General features: G+C 32.8%; 1 long non-coding RNA gene across 1 annotated transcript; it reads right to left on the bottom strand.

Moving 5' to 3' along the window:
* Window positions 1-7,881: 7,881 nt before the first annotated feature.
* On the bottom strand, window positions 7,882-8,699 carry LOC112090922. Its single transcript, XR_002901905.1, has 2 exons — window positions 8,494-8,699; window positions 7,882-8,350 (listed from the first exon to the last, which is right to left on the bottom strand). It is a non-coding gene; the product is annotated as an uncharacterized LOC112090922 (long non-coding RNA).
* Between the last annotated feature and the right edge of the window lie 2,366 nt (window positions 8,700-11,065).

Here is an 11,065-nt window from a genome sequence, read left to right as displayed (position 1 = left end):
CATACAAACAATAAAATTATTTTCAAAAACGATATCTTTATAGACATTTCAAAAAAAAAAAAAAAAAAAAAAAAAAAAAAAAAGAAGAAAGGCAGAAGGAGAAGAAGAAGAGGAAGAGGAAGGAGGCATGAGATGGAGAAGGACAATACCACTCTCAAGAAATTATTAAAAGTAACATTAATCTTATTGGTACAATGATGATACCCATGCTAAAAAGAGTGGCTCCACATGAAATCATCCTATAAAAAGAATGTGAGAATGCTATGGTAGGAGAGGATAAAAACTCTTAAATTCAATAACTGTCGTCTAAGTAAAACCTGACAGATTAATGTACTCCAAGCTGAGATGCTCGCCTTTGGTCCAAATGCGACCCTCTATTTTGTCAACTGTAATTGATTCTAACCACAAATAAATCAAAACACTATCCTAGTCTTAATTGATATTTTTCATCTTTTGTGAATTGTGATATGCTCCTCATTTTTGTATTTGTTTTTTTTTTTTTTTTTTTTTTTTTTTTTTTTTTTTTTTTTTCACCACATGAATAACGAATGTGAAATATGCTCATATGTCACATTGTTCTCACGTATACGGTTTTTAGTCCCATTGACCCAACATCTTGTCCATACCAAGTATAACATTTCATAACTTAGAGCCCTTATGTCAAAGTATTCAGTTGCTTAATTTGAATTTAGTAGTCTTTATGCCGCGTCTTATGGGTCAAGATCCTATAAATTTTTAGGTGTGCTATTTTCACAACTTAAACTTTTTTATGTGAGAGAAAATTTAGTACTAAAAGTTTGAATTTCAGTTTTTATAAAAGAAAATACTAAAAAGGTTTGAGTTGTGATTTTTATGATCTTTTACTTTTCTCCTCTTTCATAGCTAGTTCTCTAGCATGATTGACGGGTACCCAATTTTTCCATTTTCATAACACTAAAAGAAAGAACCATGACTCACCTTATTTTCCAATATTATTCAAATAGGGTCATTAGACTATATATAAGGTTACTTAATTCATTCTAATGAAAAAATGAAACAAAATTATTATGTGAAAATAGAGAACTCTTGGATAGATTACTAAAACTATACTACCGTGCAATTCTAACTAGCTAGAGTACAGTTAGATTTCATATAATATATGTGTATTTTTCACAACTTAAGTTTTATTGCTATAGTACTATTTTTTTTCACAAAAATTCAAATTCTATCTTTTTGCTAACGTGTTTATCTCTCACATACACAACTCAAGTTCTTAACTAGAATTGTAAAACAAACATAATCTTTTATGAGAATACTAGTTAGAAAGCACGGGCTCTGCAAGTACGAATTATGTTCGTTAAATTTAACTATAAACACATTTAAGCATAGTAGATTAAAGAAAACTTAGTAAGATAGAATTATAATAAAATATTTAGAAAATACATTTGAGAAAATAATATTTGATAAATTAAGGCTAGAGAAAGAGATATTCAAATAGGGACACATTCGAGAAAAATTAACTGAGAAGAATGGATGAGAAAGAAGTTGGATTAGTTACATATTTAAGAGAAAATATCTTGGTGGAGAAATTGTTTTAAAAAATATACATTAACAGGGCCACTTCTGAAGTATTAAAATTTTAGAGGAGTATATGAAAAAATATTTAGGAGGGTCGACATCAATAAATAATGAGATAGAATTAAAAAAATTGTTTAGTGACCAACAAGAAAAAAAGTATTTTGAGAATCGCTGTTGAATAATAATACTTTATAGGATTAAAAAACTAGTTAAGTAAGGATACGATTGAGAAAAATAATGCAAGACAAGCAAATTAAGAAAATGATATTTATGAAAAATAGTAGTCAAGAAGGCGGTGAAAAAATTAAGTAAGGACATATTTGTAAAAATTTAATTTAGTGGCGTAAGTAGAAAAAAATTTGTGAGAATAACTTTTAGTATAACAATATTTTAGGAAACCACCGGAAAAAATATCTAAGTAGGATCACATTTGAAAAAAAATTTTGATTGAGTAAATGAAATAAAAATATAATTAAAAAGAAGGGCAACAACGAAAAGTATAAAAATCCTAGGGAAATCTTTACAGTGGAGTTAGATATTTTACTTTATCGGTAGAAACAGTTGTTTCTAACTGTTTGATTAATTTTTTAACAACTATATTTGTGCAAATTCGTATTAAAAAGTTCAACATGTTACACAGAATTATTTATATTACAAATTTAATCGTTAAAAAATAAATCTTAATGATAAAAATACAATTCTTAATGTAGAGTAAATAGTTTACTCCACCTTAAAAACTCAAAATTTAAGAAAGAAAAGTAAAAGAAGAAAGTGTAGATAAAAAAGAAAAAAGAAAAATCAACCAAAAGTTAAAAAAAAAAAAAAAAAACAAAAAAAAAAAAAAAAAAAAAAAAAAAAAGGACCAACGCACGTTTCAACCAAAACGTGTGATTTGGTCGACAGGCATTGTAGGTCTACAGTACGTTTTGAATTTTATTATATATATGTACGATAATGCGATGTTAGAAACGCATAAATTGACATATCTCATTATAAAAAAATATTTCAAAGAAAAAGACAAATAAAATTCTAAAATTTTAGGACTTGCCAAATATATATTATTCATCATTTCAATGAAATTATTATTAATTTGGATTTATTGAGAGAAATTTTGTGAGAGATGATTAAAATTTAAATTCTTTGAGAGACAAAAAATATTGTAATAGAACCATTATTTGAGTTTAGAAGACAAAAAATATTGTAATAAAATCATTATTTAAATTTGAGTATAACTTCAGAATGGCTCTTAAATATTTACCGGTCAATATCCATAGGAAACTCTCAACCTTTCTACACTAAAGAACTCTATTTTTGATCGTTTAATTTGTTTTATTTTATACAATTTTTTTTAGTTGTGATCAAATCTAACGTTATAAAATTTACACCATTAAAGTAAATAATATTATGGATACTAACTCAATTTTCAATTTTTTTTGTACCAATTAATATAGCATGTGAGTTATTATTTTTATATTAATAGGTATTTAAAACATTGTCACATCAATTAATGATAGTAGATTGCATCTACTAATTAAACAATGACAACTCATTACTATATAAGTTGGTGTATAAAAATTGAGATTTGAGTTGATGTCTCTAATATTATTTTTAAGAGTTTTTTTCCCTTCTCTCTAAACGCGATCTCAAATTTCTACTAGGCCAAATGCATATTAATGGCCTGTTTGTTTCATTAATTTGGCTTAGTTTAGTTTTGTTCAAGTTGTGAATCAAGTTCAAAATCGTGTTTGGTAAGCCCGCAGTCTAAATTATATTTTCCATTCAAGTTGAGTTAAACTGTACAACTTAAAGTTTAACTCCCCCACTATTTTAATAGTTCAAATAATTTTTTAACAGTTTAAAATTTTCATTCTCTCTACTTTTTATACATACTAAACACAAATTTAAATTTTATACTCAGTTTAAATAAATTTTAACTGTACATCTAAATACTAATTTTAAGTACAATTTAAATCATATAATTTAAATTTTTGTTATTCAAATAAAAAATTTTAAATTAACACAATTCGAACCAATCAATCAAACCGGGCATAAATCAATGGTAGGTGCATTAGTCGGCAAGTCTATTAAAATTTCAGCTGTCAATATCATGCAGACTATTTATCGATTTTCCCCCACTTTTACATTTTCCTTTTTAATTGCCCTCCTCTTCTCTTTATTACACCCTCATCTGTATCCGGACCACAAGTACTAGTAGGCGTCTCCTTAGTGGGGACTCGATGCTTGAATTTGCTACTTTTTCTCTCTCTGTTTTTGCTTGTTCAAGTTGTTGAAGTGCCAAATTCAACATGACCAAGTCCATGTGGGGGATACAGTGATATCACATCCAACTCTTACAAACAATTGCATGTCCATGTGTTTCAATATCAGTTGGTTGTCCACTAGCAATATGCTGGATATTCTTTTCCATTAATTCATTTACATGTATCGAGAGAGATAAGTCAAAAGGAATACCTTATTTTTGTTAATTAATAACCAAATGTGCCCTTACATATTTCTGGGTAAAATGTAAATACTGAGAATATTTAAATACTTTAAAATTATTTAAATTTACACGTCAGAAACATTTATTAATTAATAACCAATTAATTAATTCAGATCAGGCACACTAATAAATCTTAATTACCTTAATTAATCTCATTTAATTCTACGGGGTGTTACAACTCTACCCCCCTTTAAGAATTTCGTCCTCAAAATTAGGACTTACCTCAAAATGCAAACAGATGCGGATACCGCTCCTACATCATTGTTTCAAGCTCCCATGTCGCTTCCTCAACTCCACGGTGCTGCCATAGCACTTTCACTAGTGGGATCTCACGATGACGCAAGCTCTTCATATTTCGATCAAGAATCTGAACTAGTGCCTTCTCGTATGTCACGTCATATTGTATCAGAACGTTAAACCATTACACCACCGCTTCCGGCTCAGGTTGACATTTTTGAAGCATGGAGACATGAAACACGTCATGTACATGAGATAACTCAGGCGGCAGGGCAAGACGATACGCCACGATACTGACTCGTTGCACGATCGGGAATGGTCCAACGTACCTTGGCGCAAGCTTCCCTTTCACACCAAAACGAACAACTCCTTTACGTGGTGAAACCTTCAACAGAACGAAGTCGCCTTCCTGGAATTCCAAAGGCCTACGCCTTTTGTCAGCATAGCTCTTTTGACGACTCTGAGCTGTTAACAATCGTTCCCGAATCACAGCTATCTTCTCATTGTTCTCTTGAACAACCTCTAGTCCAGTAGTGAGTCGATCCTCTGATTCCAACCAACACACAGGTGATCTACAAGGTCGACCATACAGAGCTTCAAACGGTGTCATACCGATACTTGCCTGATAGTTGTTATTGTACGTAAACTCAGTAAGGTGCAGGTATTTCTTTGAGTTTCCGCCAAAATCCAGAATACAAGCACGAAGCATATCCTCCAAAATCTGAATGACTCTTTCAGATTGCCCATCAGTCTGAAGATGAAATGCTGTGCTGAAGTTCAACTTTGTTCCCATGGCTTCCTGGAAACTTTTTCAATACCTTACATTAAAGCGAGTGTCATGATCGGACGTGATAGAGTGGCACACCGTGAAGTCTCATGACATGCTCCAGGTACAACTCTGCTAGAATCTTCTGAGAATACGTCGCATGAAACGATATGAAATGCACAGATTTCGTCAACCTATCCACCACCACCCAGATGGCATCGTGCTTGTGCTCAGTTCTCGGTAGTCCCATCAGAAAATCTATCGTGATGTGTTCCTATTTCCATCCCGGAACAGGTAAAGACTGTAACTCTCCAACTAGTTTCTGGTGTTCAGCTTTAATCCGGAGACAAGTTACACATTCTGAGACGTACTCACGAACGTCTTTCTTCATGCTTCTCCACCAGCACTGCCTCTTCAGGTTCTGGTACATCTTGGTACTTTCCGGATGGATAGCATACCTCGATTTATGGGCATCATGCAGAATCGCCTTCTTGATCTCATCCACCTTAGGAACAGCTAGGCGGTCGTGAAAGTACAGCGTCCCATCCTCTCAGATTCTCCAATCCTCAAGCTGCTCTCCATTCTGGATTCGAATCCAGATTCCTTGGAGATAAGGATCTCGCCATTGATTCTGCTTAACTTGTTGCACAAGGGTCGGTGCAGAAATCAGATTATATACCATTGCCTGGTTATAATCCTCGTGGTACTGAAGTTCATATTCGCTCACAACTTCAGTCATTTTTCAGTCTTCCAAAGCTAATGACGCCATAATTCCTGTAGCCTTCCTGCTAAGGGCATCAGCTACCACATTAGCTTTTCATGGATGAAACTGCAACGTGAAGTCATAATCTTCCATGTACTCCACCCATCTCCTCTATCTGAGGTTCAGATCTTTCTGAGTAAACAAGTACTTCAGACTCTTGTGGTCAGAAAAGACCTGAAACCTTGCTCCATAGAGATAGCATCTTCATATCTTCAGAGCAAATATCACCACTGCCAGCTCTAAATCATAAGTGGGGTAGTTCCGTTCATGTGGCTTCAATTGGCGAGATGCATAGGCTACGACACGTCCACCTTGCATCAAGACACAACCAAGTTCACTCCCCGAGGCGTCAAAATATACCTCATATGCCTTTTCGCTGTCGGGTATAATCAGAACTGGTGCGCTGGTCAGCCTTACCTTCAATTCTTGAAAGGCATGTTCACACCCAGCGTCCCATTCGAATCTGACTTCTTTCCTGGTCAACCGAGTCATCGGTGCCGTAATGCTCGAGAAGTCATTTACGAAACATTGATAATATCCGGCAAGTCCGAGGAAACTGCGAATCTCCGCTACATTCTTCGGCCTCTCCCACTGTAGCACAATCTCAATCTTGGAAGGGTCCACAGAAATTCCTTGTCCTTATATCGCATGACCAAGGAACTTCACTTTCGTCAGCCAGAAGTCGCACTTCTCCTTCTTCGTATACAACTGGTGCTCACGAAGAGTCTGAAGAACAATCCTCAAATGAAGTTCATGTTCTTCCCAAGTCTTCGAATACACCAGAATGTCATCAATAAAGACGATCACAAATTGATCTAAGTACAGCCGGAAGACACGGTTCATGTCAAGCATGATTTCACTTTACTTTTTTAGCGAATCATAAAAATTTCTCTGGAAAACGTTGGCATTTTCTCTTTTTTTGTCCAACATCACAAGTCCCTTTCACGCATATGTATGAGAGAATGACGTTCTTGCCAAAAACCAGAAGTATAAATGCCCTTCTACTTAATTCGCCAATTGACAACTTGGAATTACAATCATGCAAAGGCTTTTCAGAACCAGTGGTTTTCAATGATAGAAACAAAAATTGGATTTCTACCATCTATAAGAAATTTTGGGTCCTTGACAAAAATGGCCCTCGCGTAATGAATTTTGTTTGGGGCTCATTTAGTTTGTTAATTTGAGTTGAGATGTGATTTTATGTGAGAGCTTTTTACTGTAGTAAAAAAAATTAGATGTGACTGTTTCTGAGAATTTTTTACTATAACAAAACTCGAATTCTAAACTCGAATTAACGAAATGAACGGGGCGAATATGTCCCCCAACTTTCAGTTTGTGATCCGTCAATTTGTGGATAGAAGCGCACGTGAATGGTGATTAGAACTTAGATTAATTGCTCAATTAATTAGTACCATTGTCGTTAAAAATGAAAATGAGAACGTGCAATTTATATGCGTTTTTCCATCTACAAACTAATGGGACACTAATGACATGATCAAATGTGTTAAATTTTTGAACATTAAGAAAACGTTTGGTTCATGAATTAAAATCATGAGATTTGAACCATTTTTTATTTACGTGTATTTTTTATAAAAAAAAAAACACTATAACGAATCATAAACCATAATTCAAATCATGGTATAAATCCTCCAACTAAACATTCCATAAATAGTGTTCGAATTCAATTACATTCAAAACTGAAAATCGAGGGTTGTTTTTGTGAGCAACAATGAAACTTCTATGTCTTCTAGGATCAATATTATATTTTGAGTAAATTAGATAGATGGTCCCCGAACTCTTTAAAAAGTAAAGTTTAATTCCTAAACCTTTTTTTTAACAAAATGAATCTCAAACTATTGAAAAAGATGTAATGTAGTCCTTCGTCAATTCCCGTCCAAAATATAACGGCATAGTACATTTCTTGCTCACGTGAGCCCTTCTTTTGGCTGGAAAGACAAAAGTAACCTTGTAGCTCTCTCTCTCTCTCCCAAAACCCAGAAAGTCAAACCACTTTCAGGACTTCAATAGAAAACCCCAGAAGTTCAAAATTCAATCTCAAGCAAACCCCAGATCCTTTTTTTCCCAGAAAACAATCAAAGATCACAACGCATCAAATTGCCAATAAATGCCACAACATATGGGCAAGAGCAAGAACACGGAATCCAAACCCCATAAAGAGAAGAAAGCAAAAAAAAAGTACCCAGATGAGAAAATCACCTAAAAATGCTCAGCTCAGAGAAACAAAACTATTAAGATAAAGAAAAAGGAAAATGAAAGGGCCCAGATGAGACCCTGGGGTTGCTCGATTCGACCTCATTGGCAACACAGAGAATCGGCGCAATCTCGACAAGCAACGACGGAACGACCTCATTGTCGAAGATGGATTCCCCAAGGTTCCCGGCGGTTTGCGTCCGCCAGATCCGCCTCTACGGCTGCGGAGGCTAATCCGACCTCCCTCTCGATGACATTTTTCCCACTTAAGATCCGATCAAAACTTCAGAGGAGCCAAATCCACCTCTTTTCCCTTAACACCAAACAAAAGAGGAAAAAATGGTTCAAGAAACTAAAAAAAGCAAGATTTCCAAACAAAGGATAAGATAAACCCTAGCGATGTACCAGAAACCGAGCCAAATGAACAAACGAAGAGGGGAGTGAGAGAGTGATCACCAGCTGATTTAGGAGAACCTGAAAGGCTCAGAATCAAGCATTGAGCAGCGAGAAGACAGCTTTTCTCCGGGAGGAAGTAATTGCAGCTTCCACTACTCCGACGAACAGAAACCCTAGGAGGGAGAAAGTGTAGAGCAGAGCAGAACAGAGAGATAGAAAGAAGAGGGAGGGAGGGAGAGAGAGAGAGGAATGTGCCCCAAACAGGTAATTTTACACGTATACCCTTAAAATATGGATCACATGCACTGTGGCGTTATATTTTGAACAAGAATTGACGGTAGAGACTACGGTGCGTTTAGAAATTGTTTTAAAATAATTTTATTTTTTGTATAAAAATAAAAATTAAAACGTTTTTATTTTTATTTTTAAATTATTTTTAAAAATATTTTAATAGTTTTATTTTGAGATCATTTTTAATTTTAAAAAAATTAAAATTATATTTAGTGATTTAATTTTTAAAAACATGTAATAATATTTAAAATAATAATATTAAATATATTAAATAAATATATTAATATAACATTATATACGATATAACTAACAGAGGAAATGTTTCGGAGAAATGCCTCAATTTTTAAGAAGATGACAAAAACGTTTTTGATTTTAATTTTTGTACGGTATCACCCCAAACACAATTCTCTTTTCATTTTCATTTTTTTATTTTCAAAAAAAATGAAAAACGTTTTCAAAAACATAAACAAACACGCTCTACATTACACCCTTTTAAATGGTTTAAGTTTCGTTTCATTAAAAAAAATTTAAAGATCAAACTTTCACCTTTTAAACAATTTAGAGATCATCCCTATAATTTACTCTTATATTTAACTTAGAATATTATATCTCCGGTTTGGGATGTTTCACCACTTATTGTATCTGATGTACTCAAAGATATTTCCGTTTGAATAACATATACAATCTTTAATTTATTTATTTATTTTTTTTAAATAGCAATCTTTTCCAAAAGGAAAAGAAAAATAAACAAATGGTCACTATTTCCGATAGGATTTTTTTTTTCTCTTTTCATGATCTATTTGTGAAACTATTTTATTTTTATTGTGAGCAAACATATATGTCTGCTTAGATCTCAATTTGTGGTTAATTTAATGCTAATTTCTATATGGTTGCAGCTTTTTATTTAGCTTTATTGGTAATTTTCTGGTCTGGTGTTAGATATGTAAATTTTAGAGGTCATACCTGAAAGATTTTATGCGAGCGAAAATCAACATACATACAACAAAATCAATGCCGAAGCAATTAGAAAACTTTTAATGAATGCACGCCAATCAGAAACAGTGAATGAAGAAATATTCATAGTAATTGTTTTGTTCATTATCCATAACTTATTTATTTGTTATAGCAATCTTGTTTCCTTTAATGTTTATATTTTTTGAATGAAACCTTTTTAAAAAAACGTAGTATAATAGAATTTCCAGCTTATTTCCATTATAATCAACCTCATATATATATGCTTGTTCACTTGTTCAACTTTACCATATAGCAAATACTAAATTCTAATCATGCATGGATATATTAGGATAAACTTTACGTGTCAGAATAGGAATAGGAAAAAAAATCCAATGTAGAATAAATTAAATTTTATATGAAAATTAGCAGAGGAATCAACAATTAATTTGAGAAAGAATTAACAATGACATCTGAGACGGTGAGACAACTGGGTTTTATTTTTGGCTGATATAATATGATTGAATTTGGTCACATGGAATAATTGGCACGATATTGTGCAATTTTTGTGGCCACAAACATTTGTTAGTATATACTCTTTGAAACCATATTTATCAAATTCAGGGAATATATAAAAGGATAGAGATTTTTTCTGGTAGACTTTCTTATTGTTAGTAGCAGTTTTTGATTATTAGACTTGGCTAAAATCATATTAAATTAAAAAAAAAAGATATGGAGAACATCTAATTTTTAATATAAATCTGACAATTCAATTTTCACATCCTATTAGAGAAATTCCTAAAATGATAAATTTGATCCACTTTGTTGCATTTTAAAGAAATACATCCCCACAAGATACGAAAGTGTGTTGATCTTTTAAAACTTTTTCCCAATAGCGGGTGGATAGCCACAAATTGGAATAAACTAGAGGCTTGCCATAAAAGCAATAGACGTTAAATGTCAACTTTTAGGAACCTTCAATTTGCCGTAAACATCAAAGGAATCTTACTATTGTAATTCGTATATATTTATATGGTGGGAAATGTGAATTGCGTCTTTCACAAGTGACACCAAGACTCTTTCTAGAAATGAAAAAAGAGTTCATTTGCTTTGCTACGTCTTAAAGTAATTACACAAGATGGTGCATTGTCAATTTTTTTTTTTTTTTTTTTTTTTTTTTTTTTTTTTTTTTTTTAAAGAAAAGGGATTAAACTCAAGTTGGAATCTTCTATAACTTGGGAATTAAAAGAGAATAAACATATAGACAAGTTGACATGGAGATTCGAGAGCATATGCATGTAAATTTATTATGATTAAATAGCGCCTTACGATGTTTGGTCAAGTATGAAATTTCAAAGCATCATGGAAATAAATTAATGTTGCCCCTCAT

This window comes from Morus notabilis, unplaced genomic scaffold (genome assembly GCF_000414095.1).
Source record: "Morus notabilis unplaced genomic scaffold, ASM41409v2 Scaffold210, whole genome shotgun sequence".
NCBI lineage: Eukaryota > Viridiplantae > Streptophyta > Magnoliopsida > Rosales > Moraceae > Morus > Morus notabilis.
The sequence above is the reverse complement of the archived record's forward strand: the minus strand, read 5'-3'. Positions and strand labels throughout refer to the sequence as shown.